General features: G+C 31.0%; 1 protein-coding gene across 2 annotated transcripts in view; it reads left to right on the top strand.

Moving 5' to 3' along the window:
- The first annotated feature begins 15522 nt into the window (after positions 1 to 15522).
- Positions 15523 to 17612, top strand: part of LOC131846461 (atrial natriuretic peptide receptor 1-like) — a 140925-nt gene continuing 138835 nt past the window's right edge. The window contains exon 1 of one of the 2 annotated variants that reach the window (XM_059195774.1): positions 15523 to 15727. The gene's annotated coding sequence lies outside the window, so the exon portion shown is untranslated. The remainder of the gene's footprint in view (positions 15728 to 17612) is intronic. The other variant, XM_059195775.1, reaches the window with a different exon arrangement.

Raw genomic sequence — 17612 nt, 5'->3', positions numbered from 1 at the left:
AAATCGAAGCGCAATTTTATATGTCACGTGCAAAGCTCGCTCATACAGCGAAACGGACATAAATTGCTGTGGAGGTGCAGATAGGTACCAAGTCGAGTGTTGAAAGTTATGGAAATACGGGTTTAGTTCGAATAAAAATGTGTTACATAAAAATCTATACATTTAGTAAAGTTATGACTGGCAATATTTTATTCTTTATTTTTACTTTCTCTATTCAAAGGTAGTCTGGAAGAGATTGCTTAGCGATAAGACCGCCTTTTGTATCAGTTTATGTATATTTATGAATTTAATTTATTTTTGTTCTGTAAATGGTGAAATAAAGAGTATAAATAAATTTAAAAAAATCTGGTGTTTGTATATTTTTTAGTAGTTAACTACAGTGAAAAAAAGTCATTTACTGTATTTTTTTTAATTTATTTCTTTTTTGGCAGTTCACACATATTTGTTATTTATAACCGATGTTTATAACATATAATATTAAGTTTACAACATAAATATAAATTCCAGCTAATGTTATAATAAATACAGCTATTTCTCTTTATTTAAATATTTTCCTGTTCTGACTAACTGTATATAATTATTTATATGTCGGACGATCTTTCACATTTCTGTATTTTTAAGGTTCCGTATTCGAAAATATCACTTATAATGTGATGCCTAGGTCTTATAATTTTATAGTAAGACATCATATAAATAACACGAAACTGAAATGAGAAATAAAGAAAAGGAATATTGTGATGTACGAATGAGACAGCAGTGTTAACCACGAACATTTTCTTTCTTGTACAAATCTGTACGAGGTTGGTAATGAGACAAAATACGATATACGACGTTTGAGAGTCAAACTCGTACCAAGATACATGTTTTAATGTTGATAAATATGAACAAATTTTATAAATGAAGTTTTACGTCATAAACATGATAACAATGGCGTTACTAGTCTCTTTTAAAAGAATTAGACCTCCCCTATATCAGTGCGTATAACAATACATTAAAAAAATAAACGGGCCAAGAAACAATGAATAGATATAGAAATAGAAAATTCTTTATTCAAACAAACTTATATTGAAGCACATTCGAAAAGTTTTTTTTTTAATTTACCGCTCATTCGGAAAGCGGTTTCTTCACAAGAAGAACGAGCAAGAAACTGGCGTGTTGCTCTTTTAAATTATTTAGTTGTAACTTATAATTTTTTAAGATGAAATCTGAAATTGAAATACAAACTACCAACTAGCATTAATTCATTTTCAAAATAATTATAAAATGATGTATATATAAAAGTATTCAATAGTTTACAAAACACACTTGACCAGTTTTTGACGTAATAATCCTGCTGCGTTGATTAAAATATTTACATATAATTTCATGTTACATTGACTTCTTATTAATTGTTTGAATAAAATTTTATATTAATTAATTTATAACATAATACGTCTTCGTCGTATAGCATTTTTGCTATGACTCTAGTTTACAACTGGGAACGATATGGCGTTATAAAGACAACAAAATAATGCAGTCGAAAAAACAATATCTTCTTTTTTGAAGTTGGCTAAAATATCTTACTATTATTATAAACGCGAAGGATGGTTGGATGTTTCTTACTCTTTCACGCTTAGTTTAGATTTCAGATTAACACGTAGGATATAATTTAAAAAGATATTATATAAATTGGGTGAAATATTTCAAGGAAGGTGTTACATATGAATGGTTATAAGGGCAGAGGAAGGCCGAAAAAGAGAGTAGTCCATACGGACTATGTGAATGATGATGTAGTAAGAAAGGGACTCAATAACAAGATGACTGCGAACAGGTATGAATGGAAGAGAAAGACTTTTTTTTATACAACATATTAAATCAACCCCAAATTAATGGGGTAAGGAAGAAGCAGATGATGATGAGCGAAATATAATGTTAAATGTAAAGTAAGTGTGATGCAGAAGAATTTTCACGGGTCAACTAGTATATAACAAAAATAACAGTTTTTTTCATATTTTTTAAAAGCCTTTGTGATGCATTTCATCTGATATGTATTATGGCCACGTATATCTCTTTGATAATATTGAATTCAATTTAGGTAGTTTGATTTCGAGAATTCACGGGCCGCTCCCTCCGTGCCCGTGTATTTTTTATTCCGAAAAATTTATGATACTCCAACACAGTAATTCCCAATCTATGTGACTAGATTTCTATTCGCTGGGCCATTTATTCTTTATCATTATTGGTGACTCCTAGCTTTAAAGAGAAAAAATTATTCATTTATAAATAATATAATATGAGATAGATTTTATAAAAATACCGTCTGTAGTCAATTGAACTATATACAGAGGGGAATTTCTATATACTACGACTCTAGTTCAGTCGTTTATTCTCTGTTTATGTTTATGCGGCTGAAAGAGGAAACATTTTGTAATTAGTGTTTTTTAGTTTTCTATTGAAGAGTTATCTTGTATCTGAAGAGCAATAGAAAACAAAAAAAACACATATGCGAAATTAGGTTAATAGATTGACATTTTAGTTCTTTTGAATGGTAATACATGAGTGGTATCACGGGTATTCTACGATAACGTAATGACCATAGTGCTGTTCATTTATATAGCGGACGGTTACCAATTACTTACATGTGGGCCGTTGGTATATTTGCTATTTGAATTATATAAAAAATAGATCACTATTTTTTATCCAATTTAAATAATGCATGACTTGTGTTCAATCAATATTGATATATTGATTGAACACAAATCATGCATTCATATACTGGTTCATATAATGTGGTAGCAAGCATATACGTTCCTTGCCGACTACTCACGTTTTATACTGCTTAACGTAATTTGAATTTAAAACAAGTATTATCAATCAATCAATCGACCAATTTTTTTGCACTTAAAGGTACCACAGTGTGGTGATTATAATAGAATGAGTTAAGTGTAATTCACCATGTGGTACGCAAAACAATTTAATTTGTTTTCACATTATATTCGTAATTTTTTTTTATTTTGTAAATCATAAATATTGAATGTATTAGTTTATATTATTTTTTTTTATTTTGTAAATCATAAATATTGATTTGATAGTTTTTCATTTGAACTTTTGAAAAATGAGTGATATCTAAATTATTTATTACTAAACTATTTTTAACGCTATGTCAGAATTTTTCTCTGTAATAAGTAAATTAAATTAATGGTTTTTATATAAAAATATTGCTTAATTCATATTAATCTTACAAATGCAGTGTCTGTTTGTTATAAAGTATCGTTTCTTTTTTATAATTATTTAATAATAGTATAAAATTATTAGTTTTTAAGGTGATTCTAATAAACTTTTGGTGCATGGACGGATAAATTATTAGATTCACAGACATTTTATGTTCTACTTCAGACAACGCCGCGAGCTACGATTAGTATATAATTTTATAATAAATTTATATTTACTAATAAATCTGTCGCAGACGATATTTTCTTTAGTTTACAAAGTTTGAGCACAACTGTCCTAACACATATCTTCTGGAATATAATCACGAGAGCGTACGTGATGATGTAGAAAAATATACCGTCACAAAGTTAAGCAAGTTGAATGTTCCTAATAAATCTTATATTCAGATGACATTTTTTTCTCTTACGAACCTGAAGAAAATCATATTGAATGTACGCGCGTTGTATTTCCCATGAGAATAGTTTTTTTTTATGTGCCGCCTCGTATTTTATTTGTTCGCGTTGTCGGCGTTTTTTTGGTACGAACTTACATCTTAGACCTTATTTATAGATAAGCCAATGGTATATTACAGTAGCTCAGATCAGCTCTACAGTAGCTGGAAAATACATGAATTACTTATGTTCACAAAAGTTAGTTCTTATATTGTGTTATATAATGATAATAAATCTATTTATTGGCAATAGGTACAAGCTCAGCTATTATTATTAAACAGCTGATAGATTTATTTTTATTGGTGTATATGTGGCATATAAATATATATATATTATGTATTGTATGTCTTATAGTAGGTATATATTTATATTTATGTATGTATATTTGTAAGTATTTTTAAAGTCCTATTTACCTATGTTAGGTAAAATTATAGGTTAATCCTTTCCCACTACTGCCCATCAACCGCTTTCTGTTCTTACCTAATGGTTAGCTGGTAGAGAATGCCATATGTCATTAAGCTCGCCAAATTGTACAAGTTTTAAAAGTGCAATAAAGAATAAATAAAATATATTACGATACATTTTTTTAATAATTCATATACAATACACCCATACGAATCCAAATGTTGGTATCGTGCGAGTAATCGAACCTACGACCATCGAAATTAAACCGGTGTACAACCAATAGACCGCCGAGGGCGTCTGATGATCTTTCATTACCTATTTACATTATCAGGTAGAGTAACAAATAAAACAAAATCCTAAAGTAGATAGCATTTTAAGCTGTGTTTATTATGGAAGGATTTTACTATTATTTCTATAATAGTAGTGTATACCAACACTAGTTATCATTAACAGTAATAAAATTTATTACAACATTATGTCTATTTAATTGGAATTGATTGATTTATTAGTTTAGCAGTGGAAGTGTCACCAACAGACGGAGATGATAAAATCTTTTTTCTAAATTAACTGTCCGATTCGGTTTTGCCCAGATTGGCACAACAGATATAAAGAACATTAGACTGTATTTTGCATATAAAATATTATTAGATTATAAAAAATAGTGACACCAACATTAAAAAAAACGTAATTAACAAATTATTATGTCTTTATATATAACAGCAAAGCCAAACTCAACATAATTGTACAATTTCTACATTTCCTGAATGTGGAAATTGTATAATATAACAGAGGCATGGAATAATTTTAATTCCCGGAATACAGAGTTGAATAGTGGCATTTTATGTTGCAGAAGGAGCTTTAGAATGTTTTGTATTAAATTAATTATTTTTGCCGCATTTTGCATTTTCAAGTTTACGGGTTAAGGTTCAAAATCTCAATTAGCGATGCGCTACACCAAGGAATTCCATGTTCCAATAACCATGAAAAGATTCAATGACAGCGTTAGTGTAACTAAAATATTTAATAAATATTATTAATAATAAATAAAATTTAATAATTAAAATAACATGTGAATAGTTTTTATTATTAAAATACTGTAATACAAGCATATCTATTATTGAGTGTCATGTCAATATTTAATGAAATTTTTATTTAATATCTTATGACAATTCGCACTGCACCTTCTTCTCTTAAGCTAAGCAGAGCTTGTGGTTTTTTTCGGTTTACAACTTCACCGGACGATAGGGCGCGAGTGCAGATTGGCACTCCAAACCCGCGGAAGGACTTACAGAGCGGCTGAAGGCCAACTCCCGCCTGACGAATACGACTTTAGTCTGAGGGCACCGCTAGGGGTTCGAACCTCGGTTCAGGCCGTAGTAATATTGATCCCCATTTCAATTGGACGGGGGATCGATCGGAGGAGTAGAGCTTGTGGTAGATTACTAGTCAAATCATCTAATATTAAGTATTTACATGATTTGTCTAGCAATCATCACAAATATACAGTTCTTTGGAAATATCTACATAATATACATAAAAAACACCAAAACCGATACAAACAATTATACTCATGAATACAAATGTTGTACCGTGCGTGGAATCCAATCCGCGAACATCCGCGAATCCGCGAACGAAGGAAGGCAGTGTCTAAACCGTTATTCCACCGAGGCCGTATAAGGCAATATAGGCAACGATTATCGCTTAACATAAAGTTATATAAAAATAATTACAATCGGTTTCTAGACTATGATTCTTAGCAATAAATATTGGAAATCATCAGTTAAACTATAATAAAAATGTACCCATTAAGTCACTAAACAAAATTAAACCATATAAATCCAGTTTTCTGGGCCAGTAATTTCAGATATTGATAATTAACAGTTGAAACTTGAAATTGAAACAGGCAGGAACTCTAATTCGATGGCCGTTAATGGATTGTCGAAGTTTAATCCTTCTCATGTTTCAATATTCGATAAGAGATCCTCAGTTACGTGTAATTTAGCCAACTACCGCGAAAGGGAGAGTAATGTTTTTCGGCTTTATGTATAACTACTAGGAGACCGAGGTTTCATCGTTTATTATCATCATTAGATAAGTAAGAAAAGAAAGTTTGTTAAAAATCCTCTTCTGGGTTTTTCAGATCCATTGCATTACAGCCGCCAAGTAACTTACTTTTTAAGTTGTATTTAGGATGAAGCTGTATTTCTGATGTAATTTGAAATATTTAGCAGCCTGCTTCGTTAAGTGTGTTATTGTTAAAGTGTCAGGAAATGATGCATGACAGTGAAATTACAGAATAAGAGGTGTGGTATCTCCGGATCCTCAGGATCAGCAAAGATTGAATGGTAATATGGGTGACACATGATTCATAGTGTTGTTCGTGTACATATATATGGCAGACGATTATCTTTTACCATTAGGTAGGCCGTTTACCATTCCGATTAATATATATATATATATTTAATCTTAGATTTATTTAGGAACTTTTATATATTTTAATAAAATTCTTTAATGATCGTGATATGATTAAAGCTGTCCCCTCTATTAGGGAATGTAAATAATTTATTAGGTGCTTACCCTTATACATATTATTATATACTATATATTAATGAAGTCAGTCAGGTGTAGTTTCAACATATATTATATATCACAGGTTGCTGCCGTCTCGAACGGATACTAAAGACGTTAGGTACGGGTCGCAGCCACAAAACTATTTACGGACGGGAGGAAATCCACTTTAAGTTCAAAGGTGAAAGGTGTAGTTTCATTACTCTTTGAGTAACATTTTTAGAAGATCCCGTGACGCTTATAAAATGTAACATGTAACATGATAATTGGATATCCAATATGTATTATGATTTATTCTTGACTATTATTTATTGAATAGGCGTTATATTTTTTTTATGGATTATAATGGAATGGTGCACCCGCCTGCGCTATCGGTTTACGCTGGCGGGGCACCAGTGGAGGATGATAAGATGATGAGGTCAGGTCAGTTAGCCCATCGTGACAAATTCGCCTGGAATTTATCATGATGGTTTCCTGGGGGAACCGCGTGGAGGTCAACCTGACATGGTACATTGCTAGCAATAGGGTCAAGTAATGTGGACTCCATTACTAACAATCCCGTTTCCCCCTTGTAGTAGTCCATTACATTACCTGATAGGTTTGTATTATTTTATTTAATTCCGCTACAATTAGCATGTGTGAGAACACAAATATTGAACTCTATGCATTGCTTCATGATGCCTCGTATGAGTGTAGACCCAATAAAGGTAGTAATTTCATCACTAATGGGGAAGATCGTAATACTTAAGTAGCGTGTTTAATTTCAAAGAAATAGAGGTCATCCTTATTATCCATCAGACTGTATTGAATCCCATCAGCCTTCTGAGCTATTAATTTTCTGCTTTGCTGGTCTTCTGCATTTTACTCGACTTATCGTTATTTAATAAACTATAAGTAAAAGAAATGGGCTGTCTAAAAGTTTTATTTAATTCGATTGGTCTCAGAGATAGGCGAGTTCAAACTAGGAACTTTACAGCTTTATATCTATGTATAGCTTAGTGCTGTTTATTGTATCATATTTACGAGAGAAAACTGATCTATATAGAATCAAGATGTAATTCATTAGGATATCATAACTTTTCATAACAAAGAGCGAATTTATTACTTCTGTCTCAGAATTCCATTGTAAGAATTACTATGCTTCCTCTGACGTTTCTTCAAAGAAACATAACGAGCAACCACAAAAACTGGAATACTTTCGGTTTTAATAAAATATGAGGGTGTTTGCATAATTTCCCTTTATAAAAAAATGGCTATCGTCTACTACAACGAGAGGTAATTAGAGTTTGCTTTTAATTTTACGGATGTTTTGGGTATTTTTATATTTAATAAAAATCTTTTCTTCTAATTTTATCTTTAAATTTTTAGATATAATAATTTAAAATAATTGTAATATTATCAAAATTATTAATATTTCATTTTATTATTCTGAAGATAATCATTTATACGAAAAAACAAAATAAATCAGTTTGTAACTGAGCGAGTTATAGTGTAAATTACACAGAATCATTTATTAATACTGTTTAATGAACAAGAAGAAAATGTATAACGGAAAAAAAAATTTATGTAATCAACACTAGAGTAAATAGTGAAGATATTTGCGTTAATATCACATATAGTGCACACATACAATAAATTAGTTATAACTTTCCTCTCGTTTCATGTTAGACAAAGCGCACACAGATACATAATATAGAAGTTAGGTCTAAATATACTACAATTGTTAATATAGTATATATTACCTCTGTGGCCTAGCGGTTTAGTACACTACTTCACTTCCTTGGTTACGGGTTGAATTCCTAGCATGCAAACATTTGTATTGTTGAGTATGGTCTATGTACGTAAAATATATCTACCTAGATATATTTTATATTGTATTATATTGTAAAATATATCTAGGTAGATATATTTTACGTATATAAATTGTATAAATTGTATAAATATCTAGTACCCATAACACAAGCTTTACTTGGGTTGGGACTAGATGGCACTGTGTTAATGTGAATGCACTTCCACTTGAGTGGTTGCGGTGCTCGCAGGTGTATAAGATAGAGTTCGCTTGAAACAGTGTATACATTGTCTATATCGGGCAATAAGGAAAATACTGTTAATTAAAAACAAATATGTAATGGAAGTGATTTATTTATAGTACCCAAGTAGGTATTAATAATGTTAATATGGAATGATATCGCATAATCATCCACTGACTGCTATTAAATAATGCTGACCGTGACGAATTACAACAACAGTCTATATTTAGACGGCGACAAACAGGTTCTATTTGAATAATAGACGTCTTAAAATTACAATAGAGGTACCTATTTTTATTACTTTTAAACACTAGATATTTATTTATTTAAACGAGTCTAGACACAATGCTAAATTCTTAGGAATTATGTAGCAATGACGATGAGTACCCTGGCTTGCCTCGTATATTTCGAAATCTGTCGATTTTTTTATGTAATTATAATGGTAAACAAGCATGCAGTAACCGTCGCTTATATATTACATGAACAGACTGTGGACATCACGTTATCAAGGGACACTCGTGATACCACTCATGTGTTGCTGTTTAAGAGGATTAAGATGCAGGATAAGGTTACAAACCAAGTTTGGCGACTGATGTAGGAAAGATAGATAGATAGAGTAGGAAAGAGACCAACGTAGACTATTATTTATAGTCTAGTCTATTATATAGTTATTAAATAGACTAGATTAGTTCTAGACTATTTAATGATAATTAAAGTATATAATAGAATACCAAATATGATACGATGTCTACTATTAATTCAATTATTTTACTTTAGAAGAACTGATAAATAAATAAGAGTAAAATTTTTTTATGATATAAATGATGTCTTATTATAATGGACAATGCTGTATGAAATTGTTATTAATTTATGTATTATTAGGTAATATTCTTTATTTGAAATGCCATTCTGTGGCGAAATATATTGAACCAATAAATGTGATATCTACTTATATAATGAATTTAGAAAATAAATTTCAGTTCATTTAATTACTGGTGACTTCCTTCCTTCATCATCATAGTTGTTGAGATGACTAATTAAAAAATGCGTCTAAATTATGGTATTGGCTGCTACTATACATTCCAAATTCAAATTTTCACTATTTGTGAAGTACAGGTAACAAAGGTCTTACAATAAATGATTCGCTGTCTTCTGCAAATACAATTCTTAAAATTAACAGGTGAAAAATTAAAATCGATTCAAAAATTTTAGAGTATCCGTTACAAATAATAAATCCATATTTGTCCTCCTTACGTCATTAGTATAAATATATGAGAAACGTGGCCTTGGCCACGTGTTTACTACAAGAACTATACCACATAGGTCGCAAGTTCGAATGTAATCAACACCAAAAAACTTTGCATGTGATTTATTATTTCTTACTAATTATCCGATGAAAGATAGTTAAGAAATCAAATATATTTGAGAAATATCTGTAGTATCGTCCACTTTCACTATGAATTCTAAATATCAGTAAGACTGAACTGAGACTGAAGTCAGACTGACAAAGAACACTTAACATAGCCGTTAAGTGTTGTTTGTCAGTCTGACTATCCAATCTTAATTACACTCGTCACGGTGTTAGTTTTTGCACAATAAAATTATTGTAAGTGTAACGTAATGGTTGACTGTTTTAGTGTTTAACATGTAGATTTAGATGGTAAAATATCCTAAACTTATTAATACTATAAATATGAAAGTTTGTAAGTATGGATGTTTGTTACTCTTTCACGCAGAAACTACTGAACGCATTTTGATGAAACTTTACAGTAATATGGCTTATACATCAGAGTATCATATAGTAAATTTTTTATTGAAATTTAGCGCAGGTGAAACCGCGGCCACAGCCCTATTATTATAATGAAGCTTTGATCTAAGAAAGCAATAATGTATAAAAAAAGATATAAAAGAACCGAATATCAGCGCTGTAGATTTATCTGTATTTTTTGCTGTGATGGTTGCTTCTTCATCTTTGCGACACATAAAGCCACCTCTGTTTTTTAATTTATACAATTTATTTTTCTGTATCTCATTTTAATTGATTAATAAAGCATCTATCTAGCTATCAAAAGAGTTTCGAGGCGGTCGTCAACAGTATCCATACAATGTTAAACTTTTTCACCCCAAAATTAGAATTTATACAAAAAGATACTAACGAATTTTAATAATTTCAAATTTCGAATTTATACTAATAAAAGATTTATTGTTGTGTAAAATTCAATAGAATCAATCAATTGATAAGATGTTCCGCTTAGGACGATTACAACACTATGGTTATTTATATCTACATGTAGTGTATTTTGAGAATTTGTGTCCCTTATGTCAATATTGTCCATTCTTGACATTGCGGTCTATATAAGGCTGATAGGTACCTACGTTAGCATATTAATATTTCAATGTCGCCTCATGAATTACTTTGATAACGATGATCATATAATCGAGGTTGAGTTAAAAATTTTGTACAGAATAGTGGTCTCATATATTGACAGTGTCAATATATGTCAGTCTCACAAATGACAATGTATAAGGTATGTGTGACGCGATCTATGATTTGATTATTAATAATAATAGTATCAATTCACATAGCGTCATTTAGCTTAGCTACTAAGTACTTTTTTTTTAATAAATACATAATATACATGGAAAATACAGAAGCAGAAACTGATACAAAAAGTCATAGTCATGAATACAAAATATATGTCCAGTGCGAGGAATCGAGCACGCGACTATTGGAAGTAAGGCGATGTGCTAAACTGCTAGACCACCGAGGCCATCAAATTGGTATGTTTAATAATTATAACATTGTTCATTTTGAGAAGAATTTTCACAACTATATTTAACATGTCTGTTAACTTCTAATTAATAGCTTAGTCGGTGAAAAATTATTACTAGTAATTCCACCTTACTCGTACACATTGACAAGCAGACGGTTTTTTCTTCGTTACGATTTTATTATATGTAGATTGATATAGTTGTAGGCCATGAGACAATATATTCACTGAAAAATAAATAATTGAAATGTCATTCAATCGCTTGTTCATCTTACATTAAAAATTGTAACGCGTAATTTTAGTTCATTTTTATTTTATTAATTTCTGTACATTATTTACTTTGTCATTTGTATAAAATCTTCCATTGATCTCTTCTTCTATCACTAACACGCCAACAAAACATGAACATGTGGCTCATAATTTAAAGTGTTATCATAAGTATAGTAAATCATATATTTATATGGGATATTTTAGTCTCTTACAAACATCAACATGTATAATATTATCCCTACCGTCCAGATCGGCTAGCTATTTCGATTGAGAAGAACTGGCATGGAACTCAACTGGTACATAGTTTCCACAGATTAAACGAGGGAGTAAGAAAATAATATGTCCTCTTTTATATACAGGTTGTCGTAAGAGGTGACTAGGGGAATATTGCACGAATATACCGGTGCTGCGAATAGAAAATGAAAACTAGAAATAAAACGATGAAACGAATAAAAAGGCACGGGATATGGCTTCCACAGGAACTATCATTTTAATATAACGTTTTTGAATATGGCTGTATAGTTTAGCAATCTTTGCCTTCCAGGGAGATTTAAAAGAAATGACACATAGTATTTTTTTTTCAGTAAGTGGTCACTAAGAACAAAAAATCAAAATAGTTTTTATTTGAAACTATAAAATCAATAAATTTAGCGTTGTAAATCGGTTGCATAGACTAATTTTGAAGGTTTTTTCCACATAAGGGCAGTGCTAACTCTCTAAACCTTGTGTTTATTTATGGAAGTAGTAGATGTGCCGGCGGTTTCACTCGCATGAAATTTATAGCCTATATGTTATTCTGATGTATAAGCTATATTACTGTGGTTTCATCAAAATCTGTTCAGTAGTTTTTGCGTGAAAGAGTAACAAACATCCATCCATACTCACAAATTTTGGCGTTTATAATATTAAAAGATTAGAATGACAGGTGATATTTATCAGAGTCATAATAATTTCGGTTATTTGCTGACAAAACAGATAGTGTTGAATTATTTTTAAATTAAATGATTTTTAAAGAAGTTGGGTATGATGTTGATGAGCAGACTGACCTGCCTTTGTTTTCATTACATATCAATTTCCACTGGGCCTGGATATGCCGTTGCAGGAAGATATAACTGCATCATCAAAAAATAAAATGTACTATGGATTATTGAGTCTGTGGTTTAGATTCGTTAGACTTTGTAGAAAGTCTTCTTCGTGGATATCTTCGTCTCACATAAATTAGTCAGTAAACAGATTGCTGTGTGTTGGTTTGGTCTCCAACTGACTAAGGCTCAAGATAAGTGGTACCATAGATATCGCATAATAACGTGGTATCCGGAATTCTGATTAGATTTAGAAGCGACAGTTGCTATTTACCATCTTGTTAACTTACAAAAAATATATCTGACTGTATCTAACAGATTTTTTTTCAGTAAACACGCGAATAATGTTTGAATCATGTGTTGAACCACTAATGACCTGCAGCTTTGGTTAAGCAGCGGTGTGAGAGGGCAATCATCGTTATCTCTCTCTGAGATCAAGTAATCAACGAGGTGCTTAGGTCGAGAACCGAGCTTGTAGATACAGTAGAACGTGTAGCCACTCTCAAATAAGGATAGCCTACTATGTTCCATAGACAAGGTAGAAAGAACATTTTAGAAATAGAATGACTACGAAATACAGATAATATTACATTACTAATCTACAATTCAAGAGTAATTGTATGCTACGTGTATGGTTGAAGAGTGAGCAATTATATGGTATTGCAACGTGATGTTCGTAGTGCAGTTCCTCTATATTGTATATGGTATATGCGACGGTTGTATTACCATAACGTATAGAGTTATCCGGGTCTATAGTTAAAAAAAATAAAAATAAAGTTAAATAACTGCGCAAAGGAGAAATAGCCCATTTTAATGTAATTCGATTAAAATTGGTTTCTAGAGTCAGTCGGGTAGTTTTGATTAGCTTAACAGTGTTTATTGGCGAAGATTATTAAATGTTCCATCAATAGACTCTTGTTGAAGTAAGTATATTAGTTGAACAGGGTTTTTGCATTTCTATGAACTTGTACATTTTTTATTAGGATTTGCAACCTTGTAAATATCATCTTTAATCACAATAGAAGGGTTTAGGCTATTAATGCCGCTATTAACGCCGCTGGTCCGTTTGCTAAAAAGTCTATGTTGACTTTTTCTTCTTCAGCATGGATGCATTCATATTTGTTCTAGTTGGCTTTATGACTGTTTGGTAATGAAATTTTGGTATAATAAATTATGTTCTTACTGCGTCACTATCTTTATAGTGTATACGCATACATAGCATATAGCTTTAACCAGTAATTACGGAATGTTATGAAATTCTCTTTAATTAGAATATAATTAACTATCGTCTCACTGTAGTAACGTATATGTAGTGGCGTATTGGTAGTGAGTTTTTAACACTAGGTTTACGGGACCCGTCAATTTGACGGATTTCAAACTTTGAAATGAAACACGCAAAAAACCATAGCATTAATCTTAACTATTTTGCATTGTAAATTTATAATTTCATTAAAAGAGTTTATACGCACAATTAGTATTTTCCTAAGCTTTATAAATTTTGAAAATTGTATCTTGTATACCTATTTCTACGGAACCCGTCAATTTGACGGGTTAGCTGATTACGTCAACAATCCTTATATATTTGCTTCGCTTGTAAAATTATACCTCTAAATGCAAATATAAGACTAATAGAAAGGGTTAAGACCCCGCCCCCCCCCAACTCATAGTCTCAATAGCGCCTCGATAACGAATTGTGTAGCCCGGGTGTCAAATCCTCGCGTTATTCGAAAATCAAAGCGTGCAGCAGACTAAATGTCGTATGGAAAAGATAATCAGTTCATGTGTTGGTGCAAACATAAACAACACACACAAGGAACTTTCACAGACTTCGGTAGCAGATGGGACGCAAATATAGTGTGAAAGCAGGGTGTTTTCGATGGCCTCTCCAAGTTTTTTATAATATTTTAGATTTGGCAGCGATAAACGCGTGGATATTGTACAAAGAGTGTACCGGATCGAAAATATCCAGAAAGGAGTTTATATTTTCTTTAGCCGATGAATTAGCTGGAAAAAACAAGGAGAACGTTCGTTACAGTTCAGACGTTTCAGATCGGTCACTTTCAACATCGGGAGTGCGAAAAAGTTGTCAAGTGGGCTACTGTAATAAAAATAGAAGCAGTAATTGCTGTATGTATTGTAAAAATACATATACAAAATATCGTATGCGGAAAATGCACAAAAGAAATTCAATACGTATGTAAAAAATGTCCTCGATAAATATGATTATATAGCCTTTATATTATTGTTATCATTTTCGTAATAACTTAACAAAAACTTTGACTTATTAGTATTTTATTTTTACGTGAAGCCTTATATTGTTAAACTCAGATTTAGTTTGCATAAATTGATTTTTTAAAAATAAATACGTATTTTCATCCACCCGTCAATTTGACGGATGCTCGTAGAGATAGATATATAAGAAACGCCCGTAAACCTAGTGTTAATTATATTCATTGAAAACTAATCTTTTTAAACAAATAACAAGTGTTTTAAGTTCTTACAAGTGTAATCGTATTCGCTAATGTTACAACGTAGTGTCTCAGAAAAATATGGAAATAAACGTTTTTGTTATTGTCGATGTTATTTTTGGCGGTATATTAACGGGGTCCAATGGAACCGGTCGCAGTAAGGTTACGACGGTAAAGAGATTTTGCGTTCGGTAACCCGACGCGACGGTGTCACGTCACTAGTCACTCTAGGCAGCCAGTGCCAGCCAGTCTCGATAATCACACTGGTAGGGGCGTACGCGTCGCCACGCTGTTTACGCGGGAAATAGTCGCGCGTTATTAAACATAAAAAAACTTTTTTTCGATGAAAAAAACCACCGTTTCAAAATAGAATCGTGTTCGAAATTCGAAGTTTAATGTTCTTTTCGAGTTGTGTTTAAAAAGTTATTAAGTGTTTGTGAATTAAAAAATAAATTGTGATGTTCACAGTGTTTTTCGGTATCATTACCGATGGTCTGTAATGGAATATTGTTTTCGATTTTACTCGTATCAAACGAAAGCGATGATCGTTCTACCACATATTATTATTTCTATAAGAATTCAGCTGTTCAAATGTACTTCGCACGGAGTCGCGTAAACGAATTTACATACAAAAGAATTCTGAAATTCAAACTGAAAATATACAGTGTACATTATTGAAACAGGTTTTCGTCTAAAAAAAGCCAAATTGGTTGTTATTCATGTAGAGGCCGCATGACGAATTTTAGTCCCAATTATATCATTACCAAATAATATAATGGCTTGAATACTAATTTATGTTGTGGCTGGATTGGATCTTTTTATGTGCAATAAAAACCAGTTCGCATGCACGGTAATAATATCCATTTCCGCTTTACTTTAACTATTCTAAATTATTTTTATATTTTTAAAATATCTCAAAATTTCATAACTTACCCAAGTAGGTACTTAAAAAATAAGTAAGTATTAATGAAACAAACTTTACGAGTACATTCAGTACGTATTAAAATGTTTTACTGTAATTATGCCAGTTTATATAAGTTTAAATACCTACCATTTTCTTTCAGCTGTTGTACGTATATAAAACAATGGGTGTTTCTATTCATTAATTACTAGGTACTTATTAATTAATAATAATACTTTAATAGTTAAAATTACAGTTTAAATACCTACTATTTTTTTTCAAATGTTGTATCTAGGTATATAAAACAATGGGTGTTCCTTTTTGTTTAATTCAATTAATTGATAAGTATTTATTAATTACAAATTAAATAATAATAACACTTTAACAATTAAAATTAGATATACCAAACGGAAAATTACCATTGGGAATAAACCTATCTACCGTTGCGGTTACCTTATCACGTATTGGGAAAATTGCATATATGGTTAGGTATACAATAATTCAATATGTCAGAATAATAAACATTGTTCTGAAGATTATTGTATGTAAGCGAATTCGGAAATACTTATCTTATTGCGTAATAGGAAAATGCACCTTTATTTTTGCGGGAAATATATTATTTCTTTTTTTGTTTCGATAGAATAATAATAGAATATCGGTCTGAAAATTATTTTTTGTGGACGATTTCTGATATATATAATTTTATTTTATTCTTTATTGCACCATAATAATAAAAAAACATATATACAAAAGATAACAATATTTAGATTATGGGTACAAAAGGCGGTCTTATCGCTTATGCGATCTCTTCTAGACAACCTTTGGGTAGAGGAGAGAAGACATTTAATTATGTATTACGTAATAGGAAAATGCAACTAATATACGCGAAAAACATATTTATTTATGTACTTTAACTTTCAGATAATAATATATATAATAAACACCGGTTTGAAAATTGTTTGCTGTGTGCGATTTCTCAAATACTTAATTATCTTACAACATATTACGTAGTATATATGAAAATATTTTTTTAAGTACTTTTTAACTTTTCGATGGAATGAAATATCTTTCTGAAAGTTAGACGAAGGAGATTACTCATTATCTTATTACTTATTACGGCATAGGGACTTGCACCTTTTTTTTGCGGAAAATATCTTTTTAACTACTTTAACTTTTAGATGGAATAATAAATATCTTTCTGATCTTATTACATACTAGCTGTACTCGCGACTTCGACCGCGTGGAATTTAACTTTATTTTCTAAAATAAATGTAGCCTAAGCAAAAAAAGTCCCGTCAAAGTTGGTCTAGCCATTTCAGAGATTAGCTGGAACAAGCGGACTGACAGACAGACGGACGGACAAAAATTGCAAAAAATGTTATTTTGGTGTATGTACCTTTATATGTATTTGTATTTATATGCATGTAGTAAAAAACGGTTATTTCAATATTACAAACATACACTCCAATTTTATTT

The sequence above is a fragment of the Achroia grisella genome, unplaced genomic scaffold, assembly GCF_030625045.1.
Source record: "Achroia grisella isolate CSIRO2021 unplaced genomic scaffold, CSIRO_AGI_Agris_v1 utg511, whole genome shotgun sequence".
NCBI classification, from domain to species: domain Eukaryota; kingdom Metazoa; phylum Arthropoda; class Insecta; order Lepidoptera; family Pyralidae; genus Achroia; species Achroia grisella.
Note: the sequence above shows the minus strand (reverse complement) of the source record. Positions and strands in the feature narration are given on the sequence as shown.